General features: G+C 37.8%; 1 long non-coding RNA gene across 1 annotated transcript in view; it reads right to left on the bottom strand.

Annotated features, from left to right (window-relative positions):
* LOC119716923 (uncharacterized) overlaps positions 1-13,380 on the bottom strand; it is a 60,133-nt gene that overhangs the window by 5,346 nt on the left and 41,407 nt on the right. The window lies entirely within an intron of this gene.

Genomic DNA, 13,380 nt, shown 5'->3' with positions numbered 1-13,380 from the left:
TGTAGATGGAAACAAGACCCAGAAGCTTGTCTTTCAGCTGTTTGATTCTTTGATGCAGGGTAATGGTATTAAGATTTTAAGGCAAAGGAGCAAATGTTTAAAAAAAAAAAAAAAAAAAGGACAATATAAATGATCCACTGACATCAGGACAGCATACATTATTTTGGTTTTTATTGTTTCAATATCTGAAAGATGAGATGCTGTCAGATAGGCTGCTCAGATGAATGTAGAGACTAGGTCTACCATGGTGTGGTGTGACGGTATATGCAAAACAAACTGTAAAACAGTAGTAGAGCTCTTACACTCCAGCTGTTACATTATACATCTGACCACACTGTATATCTTTGATTGAGCAGGGGAAAATAACAGTAATTATGTTGTGGAAAAAAAATATAAATAAATTGTCTTGGAATTTTGAGGGAAGTTTTACATTAAATACTCTAATAATGTTCAGAACTTGTTCACCTGGTGCTCTTCGAATAAAAATAAATAAATTATAATAATTAAAATTTGATTAAAATACTTGATTGAAATACTGGTTTTAAGAATCTAAATCATTTGGATATAAATCCTGAAGCAGTATAAGAAAGTGCGATTGTCTGGACAGTCGAAAGATAAATATTTAATTGTTCCTCACTTGTCATTTGACAAGCGAAGTTAACATTTTCTGTCTTTTTAAAGATATTATTGCATTTGTTAAAGGCCCATTGGCTTCTTTGTTGTGTGGTTCTGTTTACTAGTGATGCACTATACGTTAAAAGGTCTGAAATCTGTTGCAAAGCATTTATGCCCAGAAAGCACATTTATACCCTTTCAGTCCAACATATCTCATGAAACAAATCAAATTGACATAATAGACTTTGTAAAAAAGGGTGAAAATATAGAAGGACTTTTTACTCATTAACACAAAAGAAACTACTTCTGACATATAAAAATGTCATTTTTGTGCCTCTTGTTTAAGATGTGTAAACAACAAAGTAATCCTGAATCGTACACTGTTTCTGGTAGAAATGAAAGCCAAGTGGCCAATTTGAGCCATTTTATGTCTTTCAGATGAATAGCTGTGAGGAACATCCTTTGAGGCAGACAAATGATCTGAGACAATTCCCAAAAGGTATGATTATATATAAGCACCTGCTTGCTGTTATGATGATTCAGTCAAGAACAATTGTGAATGCTTTTATGAGTTCTGCAAAGTTATTAACCTCAGCAGAGTGCAAACCAGTCTTTTCTTAAGTGTCATAGTTCTGAAAAACCTCCAGCAACTCTCATGTTTAATATGATGAGAAAGTCTTTGTTTATTGGACTACCTAGTACAGAAGAACAAACTTCAGACTGCCAGACTACAAAGACAGGGGTAATCAGAGAACCTGTAAGTGGATGAAACTGGAAATTGAAACGAGTCTAAATCCAATAAATATTGAATCTGTGAAAGGCCTTTTCTAGTACTCTTTGTTATCTGAGCTGCTGAAACTTAGTTTGACTACCTCCTGGCAGAGTTTCTTTTCAGATTCAGATTTTCAGATGTTCAGCAAAGTGGACAAAGACTGTGTAGCATGGGGTCCAGATTTACTTCAGTTTTAGTCACAGGATCACAAAAATAATAATAAAAAAAATGCAGTGAGAGTAACATGACATCAAGAGGCCCTTAACATGCATGTGTTTTCGATGCCATGACAATTAGACAAATATGGAGCATGAAAGGGATGGTCCAGGAAAAAAAGGAATATTAGTAGTGCCTATGTGCAAGATCGGCTATTAAGAAGGCTTAAATACTAGTGTGCAACAGCACATCCTGCCTTTGACTTTTCAAAATCAAAGACATTATTAAAGAGGGAAAGGCAACATTGTGTGGGTATGAATAATGGACCTTTACACTTTATGGAGACAGAAATTATGAACATATAATGAGATTAGAGTTTCTTTACAGAAAACATTGTGGAAATGAATGTAGTTTAACCACGGTCCACATTAAAATGCCATGTAGCAAGTTTTGTACAAAATAGATAATATAATAAGTAGATATATGTAATTGACATAAAAACTTTATTATAGATTTTGTTTCTTGATGCATTTATTTCAAAGCCAGTGAGCAGAGAGACAGTGGGATGTCATCATGAATAGCATTAGCCCATCATGAGCAAAGTTTCACTGTGAACAGAACTCCTGAGAATGCAACAGTTGTGTTACAGCCCCAACTTAACTGAAGGGAAACATAAAATAATCAAAGTCAGGACCTTCTGTTCTTTGATCACTGATCTCCAGATTCATTAGGAATTTTTTCAGAGCTTCAAATGTCAAACACTTACAGGAAGAATTTATGCATATGTAATCATGTATTTTTCTTCTTTGTGGTAGATCATGGCTATTAAGTTGCTGGACATCTCAGTTCTACACATTTACCTACAGTACAAGAAACTTTCCCATGTTTCATCTATGTTCCCATTGATAGCTGTGCATGTAATTTAATTCGAAGAATAATATTCTCATAGGTCTCATCAGATAAAAAGCTCTTGTCTACAGAACAGCATAACCTAAATCAGCATAGCATTAGAACATGAGAACATTTATGTCCATTTTGCTACAATGTTAGTACACAGATAAAACAGGTTTTGGTTCAGTGATGACCACCTGGTCTCCTAGTCATACTGAATGAGTGAAGAGTGATTAGCAGAAAGACTTATTTGGTGTGTTCCATTATCACTCTTTTGCCTCTTTGGCTTCATTGCAGTAGCAGAAGCTGAAATCTGCCCTGCCATGGCCTCTTTTCCCACCCTCCTTTTTCTTTCTGCACTTTTAAAACTTGGTAGGACAAAGACTGATGCTAGCATCACCCAGATCAATGATGCTTTTCAAATGCATTGAGTTGAGTGTGTAAAATTCCTCACGTCAGCCTGCACTTTGTAGCGTACATAACCTTGATTGACATATGTGAAGTGGTTCAGTGAGCTGTGATCAACTAGGGATTAATCTGATCTTGTGTTTCATGCACAGATGAAGGGGTTGGATAAGGGAAGTCAATTTTTTTTTTCTGCTTATTTTTGCTTTTTATTAGTGGAAATATCTGTCTTGTTTGCAAATGCTGTTGGTAGAGAGCTAGATATTGACCATTTCTCCTGAGTTGCATAATAGGCATGGAAGAAAAGGATTCATCTGCCTGTGGTTTACTGCTCTTCCAGTCTGAGGCCATGCTTGGCTGCTGCACTGTGCAGCAGCCAAGCCCTCAGACAGATCTGTCCAGCCAGCAACTGCTCATACACCAAACCCCTGCTTACACACCAAACCCCTGCACTTGGAGCAATGTCTGTTCTCCATCACTGAAGACTGGCTGAAATGTGTGTAAATATACCAAATCTAGTGTTAATCTTGCTAGTTTGTGTTCAGGTGCAGCAAAGATGTGTCAACACTGGGTATGGCTCTTCAAGTAAGAGCTCACACTCTCTGGCAGGTTTGCCAAGGGTTTCAGTGTTGAAATACATGGCACCATCTCTTCATTTATTGGCCAGTGGAGTTAGATTAAATCTAGCTTGGCTTTGTGCCTAAAAGCAATGCATTCATTACTTATTGCAATGTAACTTTATTCCTATGGGGTGGAAACACTTTCAACTTGAGCAACTAGTTCATCTGAGGTCGATATAACTGCTGCTCACAATGAAGAAATAATCCACCAGCTTTAGGCACAGCCTAAAAAGTTTAGAAAGCTTTAAAGTCTAAAAAGTTTAGGCACGGCCTAAATTTTTGTGCATTCTTACTTTCTTCTTTCCTCTTGCCTCAATTTCTTCTCTGTGCTCAAAAGAGCAGTCACATTTTTCTGTAAACAAAGTGAAAATATCCCAGAACAAGTCAACTTATCAAGTGCTAAGAACGACTGGACATGGCTCTTTGATACGAATGATACAGCACCACTTTGGATACAGTTGATGTGTTTGGTGAAGTTTGCAAAAACCTTGCTGTAGATCTACCCACGTGCCAGGATCAATGCTTGAGTTACTGTCTATAGTCAGGCCTTGATTCCAATATATGCACCAAGAGCTAGTGAGGAATGACTCTGATAAAATATTATGTCAGTTGCAATTGTTGGCTTACTAAGATGTTTGGGAAAAATAAATAAAAATAAAAACAAAAAAAAAGGGGGGGGATTTTCAACAAAATATTCACCAAAAAAAAAGAAAACACACACACACACACACACACAAACTCTTAAAAACATGATATCTGTTTAAAAGATATTTCCAGATTCAAGTCGTTGCCTGCAGCCATGTCCTAAAAAGTTAGCTATTTTGCAGAAGATATTTCTCTAACATCATTTGCTAAATGCAAGGTAAAAATGGCTAAAATCAGAATAGTAATTGTAGGGTCAGAAAGCTGTTTGCCACTGAGTACTGAACACATATAGGTGCAAAAGGTTGGAGGGGTTCAATAGCTGATTTTAGCCCTTTTATATTTGGCATGGATGGGGGTAGGGGAGAAATTTTGGAGCATATTAGCTCTAAATAATCCCGGATTTTGGATCCAAGACTTGTTTTATAGAGAGCAAAGTAATTGCAGTTTTCCAGTTAACTTTATTCTATACATGTAAGCTTTAACCTTCACTTTATTTGCTGAATGGGTGGGTCATGACTCATCGACATAATCTCTTCAAAGTCTGCCAGCCTGGGTGCCTTCCCTAATGATATTGCTTGTTTTGTGCATTGATACAGTGACAGTTGAGAAAAATGCTTATTCTTTGAAAGGTCAGTGTACAGCTTAATCTACATCAGAGCAATCACTTTCTGCAAAGCCTATTGCTGAAACATAGATTTTAACCTTTTTACATCTCAACTTTTCAGTTTTCTTTTCATTTACTGTGCTCTGGACTGACATACCAGCTATTTGACGTTTAAGTTTGAATTCCTCTCTCCAAAATGGTAAGTTTGGTAAGGTCAGGATTATATCTGTTCTTCCTTATCCTCAAGAGTATTTTAATGAAAGACCAGCATTACACAGCTCAGTGCTAAAAGGATTTTAGAAATTGCAGAGTACAGCATTCCCAACTCCATTTTATGAGGAGAATCAAAGCCAAAAGTGCTCTGATTTTTCACTACTTTACATCCTGTCATGACTGGACAAAACCTTGAGAGGTCTTTCGGTCTAGCCACCTGCAGTATTGCTTTGCTGCAATTTTCCATCAAGTTGTAGTCAGTAAGTAACTCAAGGCAGAACTGAACTTGCTCATTACAGAGTATGCAACCAGCATTGCTGGTAACTACATTAAATTAACATTGCTCTGCATTAAGGTTTTTAAGACAGAATTGTGCTCTTGCGAGTACTTCAAGCGATATGTGAACAAACACACACGCAAACAGAAGGAATACATACTGTTGGAAAAACAGTCTTTTGATTTTGGAAGTTTTTTCAAGATAACTAGAGAAATTATTCAGGTGGGACAGATGTAGAGGTACAAACATCTAATAAGACAATCAGTAGAAAGGCAGTGAACCAAATAGAATCCTACCATATGACTCTACTGAAATTTATTATGTGAATTAAATAATACAGTTCAAAACCTTTCTACATCACTTAACTGTTCTCCCTTGGCACAAGAGAATGAATTAGACAGCTGTCACCTTGTCTGTAAATAATGTTCAAAGCTAATTTCTTTGAAGAAGTTCCTTTATGTGCACTTCAGTAAGATGAATGTAGATAATTAAATATTAAGATATTTAAATCAAGTTGAATATAGTCCACAGCCAAAGTAAATTACTACCTTGTACCGAATCTTTATCACATGAATCTGCTTGTTTTGTTTTGCTTTGTCTTACTCTATTCAGAAAGCAATACCAAGGCATTATCACTAGTTTTGGTTACAGTGTTCAGATGACATCCTCTTTTCTGTCACACTGCCAGTTTTTGTCCCTGACTTGTATACTGCCTGACTTTATGTGAGGTGCGAGAGGTGAGGATCACATTCCGATGCTCAATTGCATTCTCTGCTTTGTACCCCCAACAAGTTACTGAGCAAAGTACTTTTGAGGTCAGGGAAACAACCAGAAGCAATGCTCACTATGCAAACAGCAAAGCCAGGGAGAAAGATGACCACAAGTCCTGATAGAAACACCAGAAAGTTCTATTAAGAAAGTTCTTCAAGATAGTTTAATGCCCATCAAGGCAATGGTCTGATGCATTAAGATGGGGCATGCTGTGTATTTGTTTTAGCAGGAGGAGATGGTGAGCTAGATGCACCAGAACTGAGCCCATGCCCCCAGCTGTGATATACCATTGAGCTATGTTCACTAGATTTATCGCTTACTAGTCAGAAATGTATGTTACATGAAAAGCAATACAATACATTAACTGATTGGGAAATTGTTTGGTATGAACTTAGTAAATCAAATATGGTTACTTTTTATTCTATGAATTTTATGCTACTCTCTTAAGCATTCACAGACTAAGATATTTTAGAGCCACAAATCATTTGTAGCCATCATCAGCCTACAAGCATGACCTGGCTTTACAGGGAACCAGGCATCTATAACTATGTAAAGTAAAATTTAATTCATACTTATGATGTTAGTATGAAAATGTTGGGAGGAGAAAGAAAGGTGGGCACATGTGTAAGTTCTCAATTGTAGCAGCACTGCATGGAGGTGAGAACAGCAGAGCTGTCCAAAAATGGCACTGTTTTTCCTTACTTCCAAGCTGTTTGGTGCACCATACGTTGTTATGTCAAGTCATCCCACATGCAGTCTGGTTTCGTTTGATTTTTAAGAGTCTCACACTCCCTGGGTCAGGAGAACACTGCCAAAAATATATATTTGACAGTGACAAGAGAGAGACTCCTCTCCATTTGCATTCCCTTTCTGTACCTGCAGCCCATAGTTTAACGGAGGGGATTGAAAGTGGGTAGTGTATGGGGATGGTGAAAAATAAAAGCTTGTATAGAAACAAACAAACAAAAAGGCTATATTCCTTAACGGCTCAATTCCAGACTTCCTAATAATAAAATATGTTTAATTGGATATTGTTCTAGTAAGGAAGATGTAGCATCATTTTGGAATGGCATTGCTCCACTGCAACACATTTGCAGCCTTTCAGTTTCAGTAATTAAGTTATTTATTGGAGAACTACTCTATAAATTCCCCCCAAACAGGCTGTAAAGAACAAAATATCTCTACACATAGTGTATGAGTGATTTATAGGGACCAGTCACCTTTAAGCTATGTAGCAAAATAATGATTCCTTCAAGTTAGATGGCTAGTTTTAGCGACATGTATACTAAACAGTTGCCATGTAATACTTGCCTGTAAACTGATACATGGCAAGTTGTCATTGCTCTTTGCAGTATAAAAATTGTGACAAACATACTGAAAGAATGATTTGTTTTCTCTTTTAACTGACTGTTCTTTCAGAATTGTGAGGGGAATAGCAAGCATGTTTGTAATTAAAGATAACACACAATTCTGTGTTATCATTTTACCTACAAAACCCCAGGGTAAAACAGCTTTAGTATGAAAAGAAACACACATGGAGCTGCTGATGGGATATTCTCTGCTTGAAGTATGGCTTAGAGAGAAGAAAAATTTTGAGCACAGATCCTAACAATAGAAAAATAAATAGGATTCCATCTTATGCCTCTGTCTGCTCGGTATTCTCATATAATAGCTATCTCCAAACAAAGTGACACAATAAAACTTTTTGTGGACCTCCATTACCTGCTGTTATCATCTTGGAAGACAGGAGTGCCTGTAAAGCACTGTCTTCAATGGTCAGCAAACCTTTTTAATGTGTGGAGTCTTTCAGGTATTCACCTTCCACAAAGGTTAGGCCAAGGCAGTGAGAAGGTCTTCTGCTGACTCCTGTGGACACCTGTAAGTGCCTGAGACAATATGAAAATGTGTGCTCTTAGGAAAACATTAGACTGGCATGCAAAGCATGCAAATTAGCCCTGAAAAGCAGCACTGAGGTGTTAATGTCTTCCAAACAGCATACATTTTACCAAGGAATTTTAATGGAAGATAACATGATTAAGATTTGTTTTTTTTTCTGCAGAAACTGATGAAAACTCTTGAGTACTTTTCAGCAAATAGTAGCATGTAGTAGACATGCTACGTCTGTTCTGGTGATCTGCCTGAGACATCAGTCTGCAGTCCAGATGTTGCCCTGTTTTCAGTTGTTTATAGGCTCTTGAGACCTCGTTCTTCAGTAGAAGCAAGGTTGCATGACATGTCTCAGGAATGAGCCCTTGGTTCTTTCCAACTTAGAAATCAGACCAGGTCTTCTTATAAATAAAGATCATCTCACCACTGTTACCTCTCACTCTTCCCAAGTTAAATAATCATAGCTGTCTGGTTTACTAAATCTACTAAATTTACTAATCTTACTAATCTACTAAATTTACTAAATCATGACCCTGGATTGATTTTTTTTTTCAGAACTTTGGAATATTTAGATAAGAATTTTTGTTCTGATCAATCTTTATATACTAATAAGACATGTCCCACAGTTTTGCCAGTTATGGAAGCAACCTCCGTACCTATGCCTTAACTGGAAAAACTGAGCACCAGTTCATTACACTCCAATTTATTAACATGCCTCAGTAACTCCCAATGGGAACCAGGCACAGGTTTTCACAGGAGCATGGAAAAACATTTTGAGAACACAATAACAATCTGGTATGTGACATCTTTTTAGACATTATAATGGAAAAGACCGTGGCAATTTTATGTGGACTTTATGGAAAATAATGAACTATAGAAAATGTATGAGTAGAGCACCGTCAATGAAACTCTGCAATCAGATTATTTTTCTCCCAGGCGCTAACTCCTGCTTCATGATGCATAGCGTATATCACAACCTAGTATTTCCCAGTAGAGCCCATAACAGTGAGAACTATTGATTAAATGTTAACCCCTTGACTTGAAAAGTTGAAATTTCACAAAGTGCATCCCGTTACCAGCCGTGGTAATATGTCAGAAAGATCAACAATTCCAAACAGCTGCTGCAACATGAATCTTTATTTGTTGATTGGAATTTAAATTAAAATAGTTGATGCTTACTTTCACTGTATATAGTAGTAAAAGAAGTGTGCTTCAAAACATAGTATTGGATACGCTGTATGCAATTTAAGCATAAGCGCGCACACGTATATATTTAGGTAGTCGAGTTAGAATATCAAATTAACAAATTGCAAATTACTAAAGAATAAATATAAATCATCAATCTGTTTATGCAACTCAATATACTGTTATGCTAAAATGTGTGTGTGTGTTTTCAACCACTCACCACATTAAAATTGGCAGTTTCTGATAATTGGTTATTTGCATATGTAATTATGGGATTTGCACACAAACTCTAAGTGTATAAATGTGCATTTCTTTCTAACCTTAGAATAAGTTAGTTTACTCTGAATTTCTTCATTGGTTTTCTTTCTGAAATTCAGCTTCTTTCCTAACTTTTTTTTTTTCCTAAAACCTTGACATCTTATCTGTAAGACAAGCTCACATGTTTTCATTTTTTCTGATGAAATATTTATGAGAAGTAGGATTTTCTTTATCTGAAGAAAATATATAATTTAAGTCAGAAAACGTTCAGCTCCTACAAGCATAATTGGCAAATTTAGAAATAGGCAATTCTCAAAATATTCATTCAGATGAAAATCTCTGGGGTTCACACAGCAGAGTAAAAACCTCAAGGTTAAAAATACTGGAATTCTCTGTAATGCATTCTCTGGGTGGATACTTTTGACTTCATGACACAACGATACTAAGAATGCTGTTAAGACAGAGGGCTTCAATCTAAATACATGAAGTTTTGGATATTTTAGAACTGGGTCAAAACTTTGTAGTTTTGTCCATTCACTGGGTTATTTATATATTTTTTTGTTTGTTTGCTTGTTTATTTTTACTGCATAAGAAAATAATATTGATTATAAGCATTGCTATTAGTGTCATTAGTGCCCTAGACACTGACACTTGAAGACATTTAGATGCTTCCTTTCACTAGAGGTTACCTCTTAAATATATCAGAGGATAGATGTGTCTACATTTCCCAATGGCACCAAATAAAGACACAGCATAATGAATCAGTGTGTAAAGCATTGTTGTATCTGCCTTAGAAATATTTGTAGGACATTCTAAAAACATCTTCAGCAACACACTGTCTCAGTCAGAGCCTCTATACATCAAATACATGTTTATGTAGTAACCTATAAGGTTACTCCTTTGGAAAGTCCTTACCATGTTGTAGTTAATAGCAACAATATGATGGCTTTCATTTATCAGGAGCAGTATAAAACCCAGACACTGTACTAAATAAGGTGGGAAGATAGGACAAGTCCTCCAGAGTTGTACTTTCCATTACAGGGGTGTTCCACTGTAGTGAATTTTATGAAGTTGGGATTTTATGCAGTGTGCTTTTGATTTCTTATTTTTTATCTATATCTATTCAATCAACCACTTTAATTTACTCTCTGGGCAGGCTGCTAGTTACTGAGTGACAAGTTGACAGTGCTTGCAAACAGGACACAGCAATATTCATCATAGAGAAAAGATATGCCTTGAAATGCTTTCTGCATTCTTGTTTTCCCCACCCCACAATGTATTTCTTGGGTATGGCGTTTATTTTTGACACTACAGAAAGGAGAAGATAGTAGTCAGATTTCCTCTTACATTTTTAGGAGTCTTGGTATGTTGCTCATAATGATACAGTGATAACTGAACATTACAAAGGTCCAACTTAATCAATGAACAAATTACAATGAATTTCAAATCTATAGGCAAAAATAATTTGTTACCACTACACAAATCCATCTAGAGGCTTTGTTGGAGAAGGTGTCTCAACAGCTTGCTAAAATTCCTTACTGGATTGCTTTAAAACATGAGCTAGCTCATTGCACAAGCAGGGAAACCAGGCAAATGGTGCCTCAATTCCCTTTGCTCTCCTTTAGTTCTTTGTACAAGGAAATTTTAGGCAGCAGCAGCCACAGTTACAATGCAGCTCCATCCCCCCACCCAAGGTGGTCTGCTGTCACTGGAGCTGCTTGGAGCACTGTCCCTGTACTCACAAGGTGCCAGCCCACCCTGTGGCACCCAGCACCCATCTTTGTTCCAGGCCCAGGTGTTAATTAAGCAAGGTCGTGCTGAGCCCTCAGTGCATGATAGAACTGTAGAATCATAGAATGGTTTGGGTTGGAAGGGACATTAAAAAAATCATCTAATTCCACCTCCATTCCACCCTCCTCTCCCCTGTGCCATGGTTCACACCAATAAAACAGCCCACAGCATGTAGAAGGCACTGGCAGCACTGGGTTCCTCCCAGAAGAGGGAAGCATTAAGTGCTTCCTTTCTATGACACTGCCAGTGGCATGGCCACAGCCACCTCTCTCCCACCGTGTAATATGCAAGGTTTAAAGCATGCACACAAGAAGTGGGAAGTCTGGGTTTTTAAACATTAGGAAGAAGTTCTTTACTCAGAGGGTGGTCATGAAGCACTGGCACAGGCTGCCCAAAGAAGCTGTGGATGCCCCATCCCTGAAAGTGTTCAAGGCCAGGCTGGATGGGGCTTTGTGCAGCCTTGTCTAGTGGGAGGTGTTGGCAGGGGCTTGGAATTAGATGATCTTTAATGTTTCCTCCAGTCCAAACCATTCTATAATTCTATAATTCTCTCAGCCACTGGAAAACCAGGTTTTTCCATTTCCGTGGGAAATGATTTGAGAAGCCCAGAAATTTTCCTGGGAAGTGCCCAGACCATCAGGCTGTGATTCAGATGGGACATTTAGTTCTCCTGCTGAGGCTGTGACGTGAGACAGGCGTGGAAGATTGATGGAGCTGAAAAGAGAAGGTAACAGCCAGGAAGGGGCCTGGTACTCTGAATTCACTGCTGTTATGCTGCAGAAAGCAAAAATACAAATGTGCTCCAGAAAGAATTAGACCAATTCATAGACGATGGGCCCATCAGTACCTATTCAGTACAAAGACAGAAACAATTTCATCTTGCTTGGAGAGTCTTCAGATCACTGATTGCTAGGTGAAGATGCATATCAGTAGAAGGATATTTCCACTTTTGTCTTCTTTATCATACTCTTACCTGAACATTGACTCAAAACAGGGGGCTGGGTTAGGCAGACTTTAGGTAGGAAGCAGAAAGGCTATTCTACTGGACCTTCTTTTTCAAGGCAGGTAGTTCCAGCTCCCAACACACTTGCATTTTATACTAAACAGTAAATAATAAGGGTAAAGAGTAAGAATAACAACAGAAACAATCCTACAATAAAGGACAACATCAAGCAAAATCACCAGAGAAACAACTGGGAATGAGGGGACTTAGTTCAACCTTGACACTACATTAGAACTTAATGCTCCTGATGTGCTTGCAAATATGCCATTGCATGCCATTTTGGCTAGCTGCAGTTGTGTGATGAACACGTTTGTCACAGGGAACAGAGGACAATACTCATTTCACATAGACCACTAAACATCTGACAGATGATAATGACTTCATGTCACAGATGACCCAAAGGTGAAGGTCTTCACATCTCATTACACAGTCCCTTAGCTGTCCAGTAATCCCAAGTACTCTTTGTCAGGCCCACACTTTTGTGTCAGGTAAGTAAGCTTTCGATCATGCAGAATATCTCTCTCCTTTGGCCTGATCCTTCCTTCAGGACAGGAAGCTCCTCAAGGCTTTTCAGGTCTGAGCTGCTGTATTTGGAAGGTTATTTTCACTGGCTTGCAAAGCCTGAAGCAGCATCACTAGTCCCAAACACACAGAGCTCTAATTGAAACCATTCCCAGCAGCTCTGTATCTACATATACACATCCTGATTATGACAAAGCTCATGAATAATCACTGGTATGAACTTGTTCCTCATTGTCACAAGTTCAGGATAGCAATGGGGATCCAATTGCATCACCCGATCCCTCTGCATGGCAAAGATGACAAAGTTCCCATTTTCTAAAAATAATTACATAGCCCAGTGTGAATATGTGCTGCAAAGGACGCCAGGATGACTCACAAGCACGGAGATTATGAAAATGTATTCGTGCTGCAGCATTAGGATTAAGACTGAGTGAAGTTGTAAATATTCAGCTTTACTTTAAGTTTCACCTCAGCTCTTCAAACTTCTGGCTAACCCCATTTGATGAATTAACACTGCATTGTTGTGTCCTTAGCACCCAAAAATATTCCCTTCTAAAAGCTTTTACATGAATGCAGCAAATTTTGCTTTTAGTGCTGTGCTCTCCCTCTCTTGTTAACATATGTGGTTTTCAAAAGAGGAAAATATAAGCCAGGCAATTTCTGTTTTCTGACCCCATGAATCTAAAATGAGATGGTTTCATTGTCTTTCTTTATCCACACTGTAATTGCTGTTCCTGGTATATTTCCAGAATGCACCTCTCTGGG

The sequence above is a fragment of the Anas platyrhynchos genome, chromosome 4, assembly GCF_047663525.1.
Source record: "Anas platyrhynchos isolate ZD024472 breed Pekin duck chromosome 4, IASCAAS_PekinDuck_T2T, whole genome shotgun sequence".
Taxonomy (NCBI): Eukaryota; Metazoa; Chordata; class Aves; order Anseriformes; family Anatidae; genus Anas; species Anas platyrhynchos.
The sequence above is the reverse complement of the archived record's forward strand: the minus strand, read 5'-3'. Positions and strand labels throughout refer to the sequence as shown.